General features: G+C 43.2%; 1 long non-coding RNA gene and 1 pseudogene across 1 annotated transcript in view; one reads left to right on the top strand and one right to left on the bottom strand.

Moving 5' to 3' along the window:
* Window positions 1–19475, bottom strand: part of LOC140626164 (uncharacterized) — a 48081-nt gene that overhangs the window by 8214 nt on the left and 20392 nt on the right. The window lies entirely within an intron of this gene.
* LOC140626141 (uncharacterized) lies at window positions 15163–16491 on the top strand (annotated as a pseudogene).

Here is a 19475-nt window from a genome sequence, read left to right as displayed (position 1 = left end):
CTCTTCTCTGCCCCTCACCCATCCCACCCCATGCCCCTGTGCTCTCTCAAAAAAAATATTTTTAAAAATATTTTTCTGTTGCTTTCTACTGCCATCCCCAGACTTTCTGCTTATTTTCATCTTTTCCACTTTTGACATTCATTGTAACTCTTGTTAGTCAGTGCATATCTGTTTTTGATAGTTGCTTTATTCATCTTTCCTTGCCCACCTCACCACCCAATCCTGTACCTACAGAATGGGAGAAAATATTTGCAAACCATCTATCAGATAAGAGGTTTATACCCAAAATACGTATATATAAAGAACTTGGGATGCCTGTTTGGCTCAGTCGGTTGAGTGTCTGACTCTTGATCTCAGGTCTTGATCTCAGGGTTGTGAGTTTAGGCCCCACACTGAGTGTGGAGCCTACTTAAAAAAAAATTTTTTTTAAGACAAAATACATAAAGAACTCCTACAACTTAATAACAAAAACAATTCGGTTAAAACACAGGTAGGGCACCTGGCTTGCTCAGTCAGTAGAACACATAACTCTTAATCTCAGGGTCATGAGTTCTAGCTTCACATGTGGCACAGAGCCTACTTAAATATAAGTATAAATAAAACATAGGCAAGATGTGGAAACAACCTAAGCTCATTAATAGATGAATGGACATAGTACATATAAACAGTGGAATATTATTAAACCATGAGAAAGCAGGAAATCCTGCCATTTGTGAAATGGATGGAATTTGAGAGCACTGTATTAAGTGAGATAAGTCAGAAAAAGACAAACATTGTAGGATACCACTTATATGTGGAATCTAAAAAAAGCTGAACTCATAAAAACAATGGTGGTATATTTGTGAGGTTTTAGTATGTATTGTTTATTTCTGTTCTCATAGTCATACTCTTTATTTTAGTCTTTTTGATATGACAGAGCAAATACTCAACCTGTAGTACAGCATTCTTCTATCAGTATTTAGAATACATGTGTTCAAAATGCCTGGGGTGCCTGGGTGGCTCAGGGTCTTGGGATCGAGTTCAGCATTGGGCTCTCTGCTCAGCAGAGAGTCAGCTTCTCCCTCTGCCTCTCTCCCTGCCCATACTTGCTCTCTCTTGCTCTTTCTCAAATAAATAAGATCTTTAAAAAAAGAAGAAAAAAAAAGCAACACACACACAAAGTGCCATCCACTTGTTACCTTCTTTTATCTTCATACTATCCTTGGTAAATAGTAGTTATTATCCAATAATAATTTCATTGAAAAAAATCTGGGCATAAAGGAGTTAAATAACTTGTCAGCAGTTACAAGTTTAGGAGGTGAAGATGCAGGATTCTCCAGATCAATAGTTATTCATCCAGAGGCCATGATTAAACCTTTAAACTCTTGGTGCGTAGCATACTGCAAAGAATATGAGGGTTTGACTAGAAAAGGCTTTTTTTTAAAAAGTTCATATCCCTTTATTTTTCTTATTCAAGTATAATTATCATACAGTGTAATCGTTTCAGGTGTATAACATGATTCAACAATTCTATACATTACTCAGCTGCACATAAGTCAGATAACATAGAAATGGCTATTTTAAGGGATCATTTCCATACAAGGGTCTGATGTTGGAAAAAATTTACCATGTCTGGAGAAAAACACCTTGAAGCTTTTCTCATGCTTTTCCCATAGCATCCTTTTCCAAAACATATTATCTGTTGAAAAAGGCCTGAATTCTTAATGAAATTGCCAGAATAGAAAACCCATTATTAGAACTTCCTATCCACAGGAGCAGTCTGAGGCCTTAACGGAACTGAACACACCTAGAAACCTTGCAACCTCTCCCACATTTATTACATTCATAGGGTTTCTCTCTCCTGTGCAAATTTTCTAATACTTAATAAGGCCAGTACTTGCACTGGAAGCTTTCTCACATTCTTTACGTCTATAGGGCTTTATCCAGCATGGATTTTCAGGTGACCAACAAAAATGAGAGCATTGAATAAAGGTTTTCTCACACTTACCACAGTGATAGTTTCTCCCCAGAGTGAGTTCTCTGATGTCCAGAAAGGGGGAAATGCTGAATAAAGGCTTTCCTATACTCACCACAATTATAAGTTTTTTGTCCAGTATACTTTCTCCTGAGTTTAAAGATTTAAATTCCAGGGAAAATTTTTCCTACATTTATCACCAGTCTGTTAGAAGACTTCACAACTGCCTTCCTGATAAGTCTCCCCATTGAGTCGGCCAGATGTGCAGTGCTAGCTTCCAAGATGTGTTAACTATACAATCACGCAGGGCCCTAATGCTCAGAGGGGTCCTGCTTTTCAGAAGATCTTGGGCTTGTTTAATATTGTTGTCACAGTCTTGACATTCTAAATGTTCTCTTTGAACTTGTGTTTTATAAGTGAAGGACAGGACAGTAATGCATGCACCTGAGTAGAAGGTATGTCTTGCTCTCCCATTCACATATAGCATTTGCAATCCCCCATGAGCACAAAATTCCAGTGGACCCATGACTCATGGGAGTTCAGTGAGACTCTAACTATAAAGAGGAATAGAGGCAGCCCGGGTGGCTCAGCGGTTTAGCGCTGCCTTCAGCCCAGGGCGTGATCCTGGAGCCTCAGGATCGAGTCCCACATCAGGCACCCTGCATGGAGCCTGCTTCTCCCTCTGCCTGTGTCTCTGCCTCTCTCTCTCTGTGGGTCTCTAATGAATAAATAAATAAAATATTTAAAGAAGAAGAAGAGGAATAGAGTAGGCTGCCCCAAAGTACACCACTCTGGCTTGTGGATTATGTTGAGCTGAAGCCAAGCATGATCCAGAAGACTCAGGAAAAACATTTACCTCTCCATTAACTATCTAAAATAATTTATATAGGGGGCCTGTACCAGAAAAAGACCTATTACCAGACATAACTTTTTTACCTGAAAGACAACTGAATACCATGCAAACATCTAATAACCAAACTTCTCTTATCCTGTGAATTCTCCTCCCAGGAAGAGGAAGTCCCAGGACCCTATCCCATTCCTTGGCTTAGGATGGCATATAAACCTCAATTGCCCAAATTGCCCATGAGTTCCTATCTTTGGAACTCTTATACGTACATAAATTTGTTTTTCTCCTTTTAGCCGGTCATGTCAATTTATTTATTAGACCACCCAAAGAACCTGAAAGGGAAGAAGGGAAAATTTCCTACCCCTACATGTACAAGGTAGGCATATTATATCTGCACCTGAGTAAGCTGGGGTGCTGACAGCCAGGTGAGACCATACTTTTCTTGCTGGAACCAGAGCTTCCTTATAACTCAGCTGGTAAAAGGCAGGGTCTGAGAAACAGGAAAAAGGAACTCACCATGTTCTTTTTGTGTTACTTCCCTGTGGTAAGTAGCCATTTCCTGGAAATGACGGCAGAAGGGAAAGGGAAGAGAGCAACCCACTACTGCTGCCTTTTTCCTTTTCCTTACTCATCAGTACCTAAAGGTCGAGTTGACAGAATGTGTACCTGTCAAGAAGCTGTCAGTCACCCTGTACAGTGTTTCCACTGATCTGAAATACATATGCACAAAACTACAAAATATGAATTGTGTGTAATTTGGTGATCACTAATGCTTTTATATTTGCATTTAAAACTGGTATTGTACAATATAAAGGTGAACAGCAAAAGTCATAATTAAAATTTTAATTTTTGTTTAAATGACAAAGAACAAAAACGCAATGATGAGTCATGAGAGAGCCTATGGTAGGAGATAAATAGATTTTATATTTTAATACTTTTAACAATATGTTTTTCCTGCATTTTGAACAAAGGGCCGCACATTTTCATTTTGTACTAGTCCTGCAGATCATGTAGCTGGTACTGCCTATGTGTATTTCTCTAAATATTTACTTCTTTAGGGCGGCCCAGGTGGCTCAGCAGTTTAGCGCCACCATCAGCTCAGGGTGTGATCCTGGAGATGTGGGATCAAGTCCCACATCAGGCTCCCTGCATGGAGTGTGCTTCTCCCTTGCCTGTGTCTCTGCCTCTCTCTCTGTGTCTCTCATGAATAAATAAATAAAATCTTAATAAATAAATATTTACTCCTTTAGACCAAAGAAGTAAATTAGTACTACTTATTGGTACTACTTTGTAACCTAAAGTAAACAGACCACAGATAGAACTTGAGACAGACACCTAAGGGAAAGAGCAAAGAATGATTTAAGCATGATCCCAGATTACATACTATGGATCAACCTAAATCAAGCACAGATAACAGTCAGTTCAAGAGAATAACACACACAGTAGAGATCCAGGACACAGATGAGATCGGTAGATCTTTGGCAATGATTACAGTGAAAACTATGAGAGCATTAGAGAGTTATAACCTATATAAAACACTTTTTTTCAATTTTATCTATTTATTCATGAGAGACACAAAGAGAGAAGCAGCTTCTATCCAGGGAGCCCGATGCAGGACTCAATCCCAAGTCTCTAGATCACATCCTGGGCTGAAGGCAGCCGCTCAACCACTGAGCCACCCAGGCTGCCCTGTAGAATGCTTTCAAAAGGCATCTTCATTTGACCTCACAACTCATCCAGATTGCAACTCTTAGATCATCAAACTCTTCCTAAAGCTTCCTCCACATTGTAGATGCTTCTCGTGCACACAGGCCTAGAGCTCTTTGCACAGGAAGGTCAAGACTTGCTCCAGCACCTGAATCTGCTCCTTAATGTGTATCTTGAACCTCAGCCACTAACAGCGACGTTCCTGGAGTTCGCTCAGAGATTTCTGGGGCCTAGACATTCGTCTGCTGCTCACGTTAATACCTAAAGCACTGTCTGAAGCGCTGATGAATAGATTTATTCCACTGCTGCCAGAACTGTTGCACCCTAGAGCCCCGCTAGACGCTCCCCGCCCCCTCCGCGTGCCGGCGTGGCCCCTCCTGGTGCGAGTCCTTCCGGGATTCTTCCCCTCCGCCGCGGGAGACTGGCGGCCGGAAGAGGCGCAGGCCGGACAGCGTTCGCGGTTGCACGTCCGCCGGCGGCCGGGAGACTGCCATCTTCTCCAGGCCCCGTGGGACTCGAGACGTCAGCGCCGCGCCCGGGACCCCCAGCGGGCGAGGCAAGGTGGGGAGAGTCGTTGGGTGCGCGCCTCCCGGGACCCCGCCTCCTGCGGCCTGTCCAGTCCCGGCGGCTTGCGGACCCGCCTGAGTCGGGCTGCCGTTCGCTCCCGTGACCGGGTGACCGGGTGACCGGACGGGTGGCCGCGCCGCCGTGAGTCTCATTCCTTGGAGGACGTGAACTGCTGTGAGTCTCCGTGAGCGACCCCGAAGCAGGCTTTCTGCGAGCGCACCGCGGTCCGCCAACCTGATCCGGCCGGGGCGGCGGCGGGGTGTGCGGGGAGCGCCGGGGGGCACAGAGAACCACGGGCTCTGGGCCCAGACACGCGGCAGGGCTCCGAGGCCGCGCCCAGATGACCGGGTGGCAGCGAGGACCGCAGCCCGGACTGAGGCCACACCCGCGGGAGCTCAGAACAATCTAGAGAGAAGGGTTAGTTCACCGATTTTCATCCCGCCCGTGTCGTTGTGCTGTGGTCACGTAGGATGGCAACGCGAGTGGAAGCCGAGGGAGCCGTGTAGGGACTTGGGGAAATTTTCTTTAATTCAAAACTATTTTGGGGTGCCTGGGTGGCTCAGCCGTTGAAGCATCTGCTCAGGTCGTGATCCCAGAGTCCAGGGATTGAGTCCCACAACGGGCTTCCTGCTGGTGGGGGGGGGGAGGGGGGGCCCTGCTTCTCTCCCTCTGCCGCTCCCCGTCCTTGTGCTCTCTCACTATCAAACAAAACCTTAAAATTTTTCAAATACAATAAATTTTAACTTCCTTCAAAATAGTATGTTAAAAAAGGTAAGATTTTTACAGAGGGGGAAATAGAGGTTTAGAGAGGTTAAGCCACTACTCGTAAGAGAACACGGTGGGATTTAAGCCCAGGTCTTCTGGAATCCATAGCACAGGTCCTTTACCATGGCCCACCATACTGATGAGTTGGTAGTCCACATCTACTGAAGCCAAAAGGCTCTGCTTAAGTCTGCTATTAGAGGGAAGATTGAAACCATCGACACCCAAACAGCCTACTGTCTACCTAGGTTAAGGTGATTCTACTATTCATTCGTCTATACTGGATGTGACGCTACTCTTCCACTATCTTTATCAACATGAGATTACTATTCCAGGAAATTTTTGCTCTAGGAGATAAAGTTGCAAATATTTGTATTTGCTTCAAAAATTACCCCTCAACACAAAATTACCCCTCAAAAAATCCACCTGAATGAATATCAGACTCCCAACCTTTAATGGATAGGATCCAGACTTTTTGAAACCCTCAACTGAAAACACCTTGTTGTGTCTGTCAATTCTAAACTATTGGGTCCCGATCCTTGCCCAATCCGTATCCTGCTTTAAAAGATCTGCCTTAAACCCCTGAAACCTCATTAATCTGAGTTTGCCTTTCTCCCTGGGAGAGTATCTGAGACTCTGTCAAGGTAGTGCTAGCATGCATAAGAATAAATTCAGCTTGGCTTCATCAATGGATTGTTTTGGTTTTATTTTTAGAAAGCAGGGATCTGACAATATTCTCAGTATCATGAAAAATGCCCTTTCCTGCCAACATTCCTTCTACTTGGAAAAAGGTTGGAATTACATTAAACATTTTTAAATATCTTTAATTTTGGGTCAAGACTTCTTGCTCTTTGAAACAAACATTAGGGCAGCCCCGGGGGCTCTGGTTTAGCACCGCGTTCAGCCCAGGGACTGATCGTGGAGTCCCACGCCAGGCTCCCTGCATGGAGCCTGCTTCTCCCTCTGTGTCTCTGCCTCTCTCTGTGTGTGTCTCATGAATAAATAAAATCTTAAAAAAAAAAAAACAAAAAAACCGAAACATTAGATTTAGTTCAAGTATTTAATCAGCCTGTGTGTGTATCTCTCTCTCTCTTTTTAGCTGTGGTTTTTGTAACCTTAGGAGTGTACCCTGAAAGATAACAATTGCTCTCCTCTTCTCTGACCGTTGGAGCTGGCATGGCTCCTGAAGAGCCAGAGGGGCATATCAGAGGAAACAACAAAAAATGTCCTGCCAAGGTTCCGGGATCTGGCTCACAGTGGAGCAGCCCAAACAACCAGGAGCTCTTCCACCAGTGCTTCCAACAGTTCTGCTACAAGGAGACTCCTGGACCCCGTGAGGCACTAAGCCAGCTCTGGATGTTCTGTTGTAAGTGGTTAAGGCCTGAGATCCACACCAAGGAGCAGATGTTGGACTTGCTGGTGTTGGAGCAGTTCCTGACCATCCTGCCCAAGGAGCTCTAGGCCTGGGTGTGGGAGCAGCACCCTGAGAGTGGGGAAGAGGCTGTGGCCGTGCTGGAGGACCTGGAGAAGGAATTGGATGAACCAGGCCAGAAGGTAGAGAGCGCCTGTGTTCAATGAGGGGATGGTTGGGAGTGGGCATCCAGGCTGATCCTTTGTGGGCTCTCAGGATCATGTATACTGTGGGCAGTTCAGATGCCCAGATGAGCCTGCTTGTTCTCAGGTTTCAACCCAGGCCTGTACAGAGGAAGTGCTTTCTGAGACATCAGTGCCTCTGGATCCAGCTAAGGAAGCAACATTTCTCCAGCCTCAACCCATGGAGATCCAACTGAAGGGTATATCTCAGGACCCTCAACACCAACAGGATTGGGGTTAGTGTTGACACTTGGATCATATGGCTCCCCTGGAGACCTCAGGGTCATTTATCATTTAGCAAATATATATTTAATACTTACTATGTGCCAGACACCACACAAGGCATCGGGTATAGTGAACAAAGCATATATGAGCCTTGTTTTCCTGGAGCTTACAATAGTCTGGAGACAGAGACATTAAATAAATACACAGAAAAATGTACCATAACAGATTGTTTATGGGGGAAGAAGGTAGACAGATAAGGCCTTTTTGAGGAAGCAACATGAGAGGAAAGTCCTAAAATTGGCCAGTAAAAATTAGCCAGGTGAGTTGTAGAGGGAAAAGCAATGCATCTAAGAGCATGTGCAAAAACAGGTGGGAAAGAAATGGGTTTGAAAGAAGGCTGATGTGGGCAGCCCTGGTGGCGCGGCGGTTTGGCGCTGCCTGCAGCCTTGGGTGTGATCCTGGAGACTCGGGATCAAGTCCCACATCGGGCTCCCTGCATGGAACCTGCTTCTCCCTCTCCCTGTGTCTCTGCCTCTCTCTCTCTCTGTGCCTATGAATAAATAAATAAAATCTTTAAAAAAAAGAAAAGAAAAGAAAGAAAGAAGGCTGATGTGACCGGAGCACAGAGAGGGGGGCAGAAGAGCAGAGGTGGCAGGGTCCAAAACACAAGGGCTTTGTGTGTCCAGGTAAGAAGTCAGTACATCTTTAACTTTCACTGTATATAAGACCTATCTCTGGGTTCTGTGAGAACCCCTGCCCTAGGAAATGTTTAGTAAAGGTGAGTGATGAAGTCCAAGCAGAGAAATGATGCAGAAACATACGGATCGTGGTTGGAAAATGTGGTTGGGTCAGTTTGGCTGAGAAAGCTTTTATTCTTCCCACTTGGCTGTCTTTTGGTTTTTGAGCAGGAACTAACATGTGCCATGTAAGTTGATGTAAGCTGGATTGGAGACTACTTTGAAGACTTGGTGTAGCTCCAAGTCGACATTATAAGGGCCAAAAGTTGGACAGTTTTGAATGGTGTTGGAGAGGAAGGGAAGGATGAAGAGAACTAGATCACTTGTCCTAAAGCCCTAGAAAGTACTGGAAAGATGACAGAGTTGCTCTTTCTGACTCCCCTCCTGGCTTAAACAAGGGATCCAGAGTTCAGAGTTGGAATATTCTTTTCATCTGTTGGGTGTAACAGATGCCCACTCTTCTCAAGAGAAAATGAAGAATGTCACCGTTAGAAACAGTGTCACCTAGGGCACCTGAGTAGCTTGGTTGGGCATCTGACTCTTGATCCCAATTGGGGTCCTGATCTCAGGGTCATGATTTCAGGCCCCATATTAGACTCCATGCTGGTGTGGAGCCTACTTCTTTAAAAAAGAGTGTCATCTTAACAATATGAGTTATACTTTTGTTGTTGTTGTCTTCTTTGTTATGCTGAGGGAGGACTTTTAATGGCTGCAGGATACTTCTTTTAAGTACAAGTGTGTCTGGTTATCCTACTATCACTTGGAAATTCATGTTTCCCAAATGTAGGTGTTTGACATGCAGGGTTTTCTTAAAGAACTGAAGCTTGCTGTTTGAAGGTCAGAACTTTATTGTATTAGCCAGTTAATGGGCATCTTATTGATAAGTATAACAAATTCTTGTAGCACACTGAACACAAGTCTATCCTTTTCCTGAAGATGTAAGTTGATCATGATTAATCACTCTGATCTGCAGTTCACTGCTGCTCTTGGAGACTTTTAGGTAGGAGGGACTATCAGCTTATGTCCTAAAATGACACTAGCTCTCATGCTAGCAAATGGCAGATACGGCATTTAAATAATTTTGTCTTCATCGCCTATGTTCTTAACTCTGTAGTAAAGATGGGAGATAAAAATGAGGAACGTGGAAAGTTATGGGAAATAAAACTGGAAAAGTAGGCAGGGACATTTTTAACCTTCATTGTGCCTTCATTACTCATCTGTATGACTTTAAAAATCGATCAGTGCCTAGGCCATCCCTTGGAAATTGGGTTTCATTTGGACTGGGGTGAGGACCAAACATGGGCTTTTTTTTTTTTTTTTTTTTTTTTTAACTCTGAGTGATTCATATGCGTAACTATTGAGGGTCAAAAACCCAGTGGATCATGAAGGGCTTGTATATTAAACATATGAGTTTAGATTTCATTCAGTGGAGAAATTAAAGATAGATATTCAGAACTGTAAGTTCTTGGGCAGTTTTAAAATTTGGTAATTTATAAGTATGATTAGGTACCATCTACAAATGGCATGTGAAGTCAGAATAAATTTTAGGACAAACAATACAAAACTGCATGCTTCAGTATAACCATTGTAGAAATTGGGTATAGTGTGGGCTATCTGATCATTGTAGCTCCTAGAAAATAAATGTTTGCCATGACCTGAATTCTAAGTTCCACCAAGGAGCATAGTTTCTTGAATAAACCTCCTCTTTAAGTCTCTGTAAAGAGGTCCAGTAGCAACAAAGTCAATATTGGTATACATCTATTAAACCATTTTTGGGAACCTCCCTTGGAATTCATTAAAATTGAGAGCACAGTGACTTGAAACTTTATTTTGTTAAATGAAGGCAGTATCAGAAGATTTTATTTTTATTTTTTTTATTTCTTTTTTTTTTTTAATTTTTTTTATTTATTTATGATAGTCACAGAGAGAGAGAAAGAGAGGCAGAGACACAGGCAGAGGGAGAAGCAGGCTCCATGCACCGGGAGCCCGATGTGGGATTCTATCCCGGGTCTCCAGGATCGCGCCCTGGGCCAAAGGCAGGCGCCAAACCGCTGCGCCACCCAGGGATCCCTAGAAGATTTTAAATTCCATTATTTTCATGGGCTCTTTAAAATTCTCTTATAACTAGGAAAAATTAATGAATGGAAATTCTCCTCTAGGGAACTAGACTCTATTAACGCTATAAATTCTAGATTATAGTTGGTCATTCATAGAAACCAGTTTCTTTATAAAAATGTGAAATCAATTTTTTTCTTTCATAGTAAGTTTAATAAATTTCCAGACATACTTTGTCAGTTACTAAAGCATCATTCTTTAGTCCAACACCTTTCCTCTAGATTTCACTCTAATTGGAGTTCATATTTTTAATGATTATCTTAGGTTCTTTGGATGTACACTTAGTCTTTGCATGTCTGAAAATACTTACATTGCCCTCCTCTTTTTTTTTTTTTTAATATATTAAGTAGGCTCCATGCCCAATGCAGGGCTTGAACTCACGACCCTGAGATCAGGAGTTGCTTGCTGTACCAACTGAGTCAGCCAGGAGCACCTTTCTTCCCTTTGTAATCACGGTTTAGCTAGAGTAAATTTCAGATTGACCTTTTTTTTCCTCAGCATTCTGAAAGTATTGCTGGTACTACTACTTCCAGTAGCTAGTCCTCTAGATTCTGTTGTGTGCCCTTAAAAGATCACTACCAGGGGATCCCTGGGTGGCTCAGTGGTTTAGCTCCTGCCTTTGGCCCAGGGCGCAATCCTGGAGTCCCAGGATCAAGTCCCACGTCAGGCTCCTGGCATGGAGCCTGCTTCTCCCTCCTCCTCTGCCTCTCTGTCTGTCTCTCTCTCTCTCTCTGTCTATCATTAATTAATTAATTAATTAATTAATAAATACATAAATAAATACATAAATAAATAAATAAATAAATCAGTCAGTCAGTCAGTCACTACCGGGGCACCTGGGTGGCTCAGTCGGTTAAGCCGCACCTGGGTGGCTCAGTCGGTTAAGCCTCTGCCTTCAGCTTAGGTCATGATCCCGGGGTCCTGGGATTGAGCCCCACATTGGGCTCCCTACTCAGCAGGGAGTCTGCTTCTCCCTTCTGCCTCTTCTGCTGCCCTCACTCCTGCTCTCTCAAGTAAATAAATAAAATCTTTAACAAATGACTACTACAGTTTCCAAATACCATTTTTGTTTTCTTAGGGATTCCATCTTTTCTCATTAGTAGCATTTATATTTACTCTTAGCCTTTATGATCCTAAGTTTTACTAAAAAGTGTATCCTGATAGGGTTTTATTTTTACTCATCTTGGTTGGTTCATATATGCCCTGTTGCAAAGAACCCATGTTTTTTCTTCAGCCCTAGAAAATTCTCAGCTATTGGTTCTTTGCATGATGTTTTTTTTTTTTTTTTTTTATTACTTATGTTTTTTTCTTCTGGGACTCCCAGAATATACTGGTTAGAATCTATTTATAAATCTATTCATTTCATGTAAGTACTTTTTCATATCCTTTGTCTCTGTCTCTGTGGTACATCCCAGTAGAGTCCTGTTACCTTCCAGTTTATTCTGTCTCCAGTTTATCCACTTCTAAAATTTCCATTCAGGGGATGCCTGGGTGGCTCAGTGGTTGAGCACCTGCCTTTGGCTCAGGGCGTGATCCTGGAGTCCCGAGATTGAGTCCCACATCAGGCTCCTTGCATGGAGCCTGCTTCTCCCTCTGCCTGTGTCTCTGCCTCTCTCTCTCTGTGTCTCTCATGAATAAATAAGTAAAATCTTTAAAAAAATAAAATAAAATTTGTCTATTCAGTTTTTATATCATCTTGTTTCATTTTTAGTGGTTTTATTTCATAATTGCTTTTGTGCTATGGATACTATGTCATTACTTAACCTTTTTTAGATATCTTTAATCTTTCCAGGCTTTTTTTTTTTTTTTTTGAAGATTTATTTATTTTAGAGAGAGAGAGAGAGAGCTCATGAGAGTGAGCAGGGGAGAGGCAGAGGGAGAGGGAGAGAAGTAGGCCCCATGTTCAGTGTGGAGCCCATGCAGGACTCAATCTCACAACCCTGAGATCATGACCTGAGCCGAAATCACGAGTTGGAGGCTTAACTCGCTGAGCCACCCAGGCACCCTCTTTCCACGCTTTTTCATGAGGGTAATTTCATCTGGATTGAATTCATGTTCCAAGTGGTGATTTTGCTAACCATCTTCCTTAGCATTCTGCTCAAGTGTTTTGAAATTTTCATCTCTGGGCTCATTTTGAGTTCTTTCTGATCTGTTTTATATTCTTCCCTTCCTTGCTGAGCAGCTCTGTGGTTACCTCTGCCTGCCCCCACTCCCAGAACCAGGGCTCCAGTGATAACACACAGACCATCAATGTCACCACAAGCTTCTCAGTGGCCTGACAGGCTCCTTGGTCACAGAGCTGTCCACATGCTTGCGGGTGTGCACCCAGACTCTGGCATCAGCAGTGAGCTGGTACCAGTCCCCCATCTTCCTGTGAGCCACCGTCTCCATCCATCTCTGGAGCGTAGCAGGACCACAACTTCAACTATAGCTGCCATTCTGTGTTTTTATTTCCGTTCTGGCCCACAGAGATGACTGTCTTATTCTTTTAGCACAGACATATTATAGATTAATTTTTACTTTTATCACTCCATGTATTTGGGGCTAGAATATGAATTCACTGTGCCATCCTGACTAGAAGTACACCATCTTTCCCAACCTTTTAAAAAAATATTTTATTTATTAAGTAATCTTTATACTCAACGTGGGTCTCAAACTCATGACCTCAAGATCAAGAGTAGTGTGCTCCACTGACAGAGCCAGCCAGGCACCCCTTCCCCAACCTTTTTTAGTCTTTTAGAAATTGTGTTTCTATGCTATATTTTTCAATAATCCGTAAATTTTCTTCTCATGCTGATAGGAATTTTAGTTCTATTACATGTACAATAATGTTTTGGATCACATCTGCAGTGCATTTTATATTTGCTAATGGCTCTAAAAGACTTCTTTTTTTCCGTTTTTATATTAGATTTTATGATTTTACTTATTTAGAAAGAGTGAGAGAGAGCATGCATGTGCACCCAAGTAGGGGAAGGAGCAGAGGGAGGGGGAGAGAAAATCCCAAGCAGACTCTCCGCTGTGCATGGAGTCCCCACACAAGGCTTGATCTCATGGCACTGAGATCAAGATCTGAGCCAAAATCAAGAGTTGGACATGTACCCAACTGAGCCACCCAGACCTCCCTAAAAGACTATATTCTTGCATAAATGTATACTTTGTGTGATTTTCCTTTGAATTCTGCACACAAGTGTATCTGAGGTAGCAGTAACATGAAGTTTTAAAGTGCCCCAAAACTTTAAGATAACCTTACATAGCCAGTAACAGAACTTTTTCACCAGCGTGGCAAGGTGGTCTGGTGAGGAAGGAGACCTGGGAAACGGCTCCTCTCACTCTGGGCAGCACTGCTTCTCAGCTCCACTTTCATATAATGGGAGCCCTGACACCCAGGGGTCTGTCACTTTCCTCAGGAGGGGTGCCTTTGGCTTTGTACCTCGTCCACACTCAGTGAGCTCACATCTGATGTTGGGCCATGGCTCCTTCCCCTCTCTCCTCCCAGAGTGGCCTTAAGGTGACTGGTTTGGGCACAGTCAGCCAGTGTGTCTGACAAACGCTACCTCCTGGTCTTCAGCTGTCTCCATACTGGTCTTTCCTTGCCACCCCCATAACCCCCAATTAACGTCTCTTAACCACACAAAGCATATTGCTTTTCCCTGCATTTTTCTTACATGGTTACAAATCCTGCCCTTTACTCTGAGTCCTAAAATGGAATTACTTCAGGGAGAATACGTCTTGACAGTCTCACTTTTTTTCAGAAACTGTTGACCATTGAGGAAGTGGCCACATCAGCCACCCTGGAGGAGTGGAGGTATTGGGAACCCTGCTCAGAGGCACCTCTGTAGGAGCAACAAGCAGGGAAACTATGGGAACATGCTTTCTTTGGCTAAGGACAGCCAGGAGTCTGGGTCTATTAAAACCCCTCCTCTGTGTTCATGAACATCTGCCTGGGAAATATCAAGTGACCCACAGAGTGTAGCTTCAGGCTTGACAGATGCCCAGGTTCTCCTTTGCAAGAAGAGCAGTGTCTTTGGGGCCGAATCTGTTTCTATCTCTCCTACATAATAATATCTTTCTGCGCCCCATGTGATTAGACTCTGACCTCCTTGGTCTGCATATTTGGAAATAGGGCACTTTCTGTACTCCCCCCCTGTTTCAGTACTCCCAGAGGCCTTCAGAGCCACCTGTACAGAGCTGCTCCACAGCTCCACATCAGCACTGACCCCCATGGCTTCCCTTCTCCTCCCTATGCTGCTCTGTCCTTGCCCTTGGAACCTGCTCTCATCTCAGATCATTTTTTCTGTTGTTGACTTACTCCTCCCTGACTTGTCTCCACTCTGCCCAAGTCATGGCCTTCCAGTCCAGACACTGCTAGTGCTCTCCTCCCTTGTCACTCCCATTTTCTTCCTCAAATGTTGTAAAACTATTTTGTTGGTATAGTTAATCTGTGTACTTCTAGTTTGATTTTGTTCCTATATATTTCAGTGAATTTCAGTGACATTTGGAATCTCTCCTTTTGTTTCAGATGATGTGATTAGAATTGAGAAAGGAGAATTGATTCAAAAGCATGAGCTTACTAGAGAGATGGAGTCTCCAAAAAAGTCATCTGGCCAAATCAATGGAGAGGTCCCTGCATGTGGAGACATTCAAGAACATGAAGGATGGACAAAAGATATCAGAGACACACTTCAACTGAGAGAAGATATAAGTGTGATGAATATGGGAGAAGATTCACTCAAAACTCAAGCCTCATCAGACATAAAAGAATCCACACTGGAGAAAGACCCTATTCGTGTAATGTGTGTGGCAAAACTTTCATCCAGAGCTCACAACTTATTGACCATCAGAGAATACATAACCGATTAAAACCCTATCAGTGTGATAAGTGTGGAAAAGCCTTTTATTACATACAGTTCACACCTTGTTCAGCATCAGAAGACTCACACTGGAGAAAAACCTTTCCAATGCATTGAGTGTGGGAAAGCGTTTCACTACAGTTCAGGCCTTGTTCGACACCAAAGGACCCACACTGGAGAGAAGCCCTACCAGTGCAATGACTGTGGGAAGGCATTCTGTCTAAGCTCACATCTCATACAGCATCAGAGAGTCCACACTGGGGAGAAGCCATACCAGTGCAGTGAGTGTGGGAAAAGCTTCAGCCAGAGCTCAGGCCTCTTCCATCACCAGAGAATCCACAGTGGGGAGAAACCCTATGGGTGTGAGAAGTGTGGGAAGGCCTTCAGCCACAGCTCAGCTCTGGTGGGACACCAGCAAATCCACAGTGGAGAGAGGCGTCATGGGTGTGACGTGTGCAGGAAAGCTTTCAGCTACAGTTCGCATCTTCTGGGCCACCGAAGAATCCACACTGGAGAGAAGCCCTATGAGTGTGATGGATGTGGGAAAGCTTTCCGGTGGAGTTCACACCTCATTGTACACCAGGGAATCCACACTGGGGAGAAGTCCTGATGATGCCACTGCAGTTTGCACAGTCATTTGAAAATACTTCTGGAAGCTGAAATAGATGATCACCTGACAGCTTACTAACAAGCACACCGTTCAAGAAACTGCAGTGATCCGTGAGATATGTACTGGGAGGTTGTAGAGATGGCTGCTGTTTTTTCTCCCCGTTTTCTTTGGAGTTGAGTGATGATCTTGTCTGAAGTGTGAATTTAGACTTAATATCTCATCTACATTTTTAAAAATCCTGAATTTTAGGTTAACTTGATAAAAGACACCAGCCTATCAGTTACCTACACTAAAAACACTGTGAATACAAAAAACACTCCATAATTTGGGATGAACGATTTGTGTAGATGGGAAGGTTCAGTAGGGTGGAGCAAGAGGATAGATTACACACATTCCAGTGACTTTTCATATCTTCCACCAGAGTTGGCAAAACAGGCCAGTGGGCTGTATGTGGCCTGCATGGGCATTTTTCCCATGTGGTATTTTGTTTTCAATAATATATAAAATTATTGCAATTTTTTTAAGCTTTTTTTTTAAGGTTTATTTATTTGGGGTGGGGGGAGGGGCAGAGGGAGAGAGAGTCCCAAGCAGACTCTATACTGAGCCATGGAGCCCAATGCAGGGCTCAATCTCACGACCCTGAGATCAGGACCTGAGCCAAAATCAGGAACTGGACCTCCAACTGACTGTACCACCCAGGTGCCCCAATTATTTCAGCTTTTTAAAAATCTGGGGATTTCACATAAAATATGACTTTCCAGATTCTCTTACAAAAATGCACGACATGGCAACATAGATGCCACATTTCCCACAAGGAAAGAATTGACTGTAACAGATCATCACCACTGTATTTTTAGACATGGTCCACTGCCACACTGCCTCCGGTGGGGTCTCCTGCCCCTCCCTAAGGGCTTCTCCAGGGTCTGGGGATTCCAGGCCACCTTGCCACCAAGAGTTCTTCCTTAGTTTTACACACCAGCCCCCAATAAGATTCTCTCTGAAGAAAGAGCTTTCTGATAACAGTTTGAAGATTTCGATTAAAAAAATTTAAAAGTGTGTACTTGGGCACCTAAAGGTAGAGGAATGTCACTTTAAAATTTTCTTAGATAGAATGTAGAGGTAATTATTGAAAGTCAACTCTAATGGCTTTGAATCAAACCCACGGAAGCTAGTTCTTTGGGTGAGATGAAAATAACAAACGTGGCAGGGGTCGACAGGAATGTGGGAGTAAGAAGCTCTGGGGCTGAAAGCAGAGGTGCGGCTCGGAAAGAGAAGCTTTGAGATTAGAAGCATTTAGTGACCTGAGCAGCTGTGGGAAGGCCGTGAGATGAGGCCCAAACGGGAGAAGGGGAGAGGTGAGAAGAAAAAGCTTTGGGGCAGCCCCGGTGGCTCAGCGGTTTAGCGCCGCCTGCAGCCAGGGGTGTGATCCTGGAGACGCGGAATCGGGTCCCACGTCGGGCTCCCTGCATGGAGCCTGCTTCTCCCTCTGCCTGTGTCTCTGCCTCTCTCTTCGCTCTCTCTGAATGAATAAATAAATAAATCTTTAGAAGAAGAAAAAGCTTTGAATACAGGACAGTCTGGCATAAAAGGGGAGTGTAGAAAAGCCAGAGACACCAGAAAAACAAACTGCAAAACAGGAAGCTGAAGCAAAGGCAGTGAAAACAAGAAGTGAGAAAGCAGGCTTTAAAGAAACAGGTGGAGGGATGCCTGATGGCTCAGTTAGATTGTTATGATCAGGGGTCCTGGGATCCAGCTCCGAGTTGGACTCTGCTCAGCAGGTAGTCCACTCTCCCTTGTGTGCATGCTGTCTCAAGCAAATAAAGCAAATCAAATCTTAAAAAAAAAAAGAAAAGAAAAGAAAAAGAAAAAAGTAATGGGAGGTGGAGTTTGAGAGGCTGGAGGTGGGAGCACTGAGTGTTAATCCACCCTTCATTTCTATGCCGCGTAGGCCAAATGCCTAATGTGAAAGACCTTCACCCAAACCTGACTTGACTGCTGTTTCTTTGTATCACTCAGGACTCTGGCCCTGCATGGCTCTCTTGAGTGTTGGGACACGGGACACCTCTCTTTAGGTGTAGAAAAGACCGTTCAACCCTGCTCAGCCTTCTTAACAAAATCAGCCAACCAGAGGGATTCTCCCCCAGGAGCAAAAATCTATTTTTGGTGGGGCCCCTGGGTGGCTCAGTCCATTAAAGCATCCGACTCATGATTTTGGCTCAGGTCATGATCTCAGGGTGTTTATATCAAGCCCCAAGTCAGGTGCTGGGCGTGGAGCCTGCTTAACATTCCCTCTCTCCCTCTGGCCATCCCCACCCTGGCTGGCTCTCACTCACTACTTGCTCACTCTCTCCCCCTCTCTCTACCACTCTAAATAAATGAATGTATTTTAAAAGAATACATTCTTGGCCTCTCTGGGAAGCATGTGATTTACCTATTCCTCCTAAAAAAGGAAAAAGTGTGTTCTAAAATAATAATAGGGCAGCCCCAGTGGCACAGCAGTTTAGCGCCGCCTGTGGCCTGGGGCGTGATCTTGGAGACCCGGGATTGAGTTCCACGTCCGGCTCCCTGCATGGAGCCTGCTTCTCCCTCTGCCTATGTCTCTGCCTCTGTCTCTCTGTGTGTGTCTCTATGAATAAATAAAATCTTAAAAATAAAATAAAATAATAATACCCATTATAAGTTAATTAAATGATGTAGCAAAAGGAAAAGTCCTTTGCAAACTCTGACAATCATGGCTGCCATCTGTTGAACACCAGTTGTGTCCAGTAGCAATCATGTTATAGCTCATGTAAATGTTCCCACTCTTCTTTGAGGTACTAGTATCTCAAACAATGTATAGACATAATTTATTTTCATGAAAGGCTTATAATAAAATGAAAAGCTTTTAATACATTTAAATGTTAAACAGCCTATAAAAGTATTTTTAGAGTATAATTCTGTAAAATAGACTTAAAATATTAAAAGTTGGAAGTGATAAAATGTTAAGTGTATTTAGATAAAGAAAAAGGGAGTGATTCTCACCTTTTCTATTTCTCTGTATATTCCAAATGGAAAAGTTAGAATTCATCATACACATGTAATAAATACTTTAAAAAAATTAAATACTACATAATCACTTGAGCCTTTCTGGAGATGATTCTTTGATAGCTTTTTCAATTATTTCTTTTAGGATTGGTTTATTTAGAGTTTTCTACCTTTTAAAAAAATATTTTTACGTAATCTCTATGCCCAACGTGGGGCTCGAACTCACAACCTCAAGATCAACCAACTGAGCCAGCCAGGTGCCCCACAGATTTTCCTGCTACTTCGATGAATTATGGAACTAAAGGTACTTTCCCAGAAAATCACCAATTTCATTGATATTTTTTAAAACGTTAGTAGCATATTTACTTCATCTGCTATTTGTCATTTATAATTTTTAAGGGTTTTCTCTCAATTGGATTTACTGTAGGTTTGTGGTTTTTAATAGGCTTGTTTACAAATGTTTCATTCTTAGATCTATTAATGT

This window comes from Canis lupus, chromosome 37, assembly GCF_048164855.1.
Source record: "Canis lupus baileyi chromosome 37, mCanLup2.hap1, whole genome shotgun sequence".
In the NCBI taxonomy this organism is placed as follows: domain Eukaryota; kingdom Metazoa; phylum Chordata; class Mammalia; order Carnivora; family Canidae; genus Canis; species Canis lupus.
This window is presented reverse-complemented; position numbering and strand designations above follow the sequence as displayed.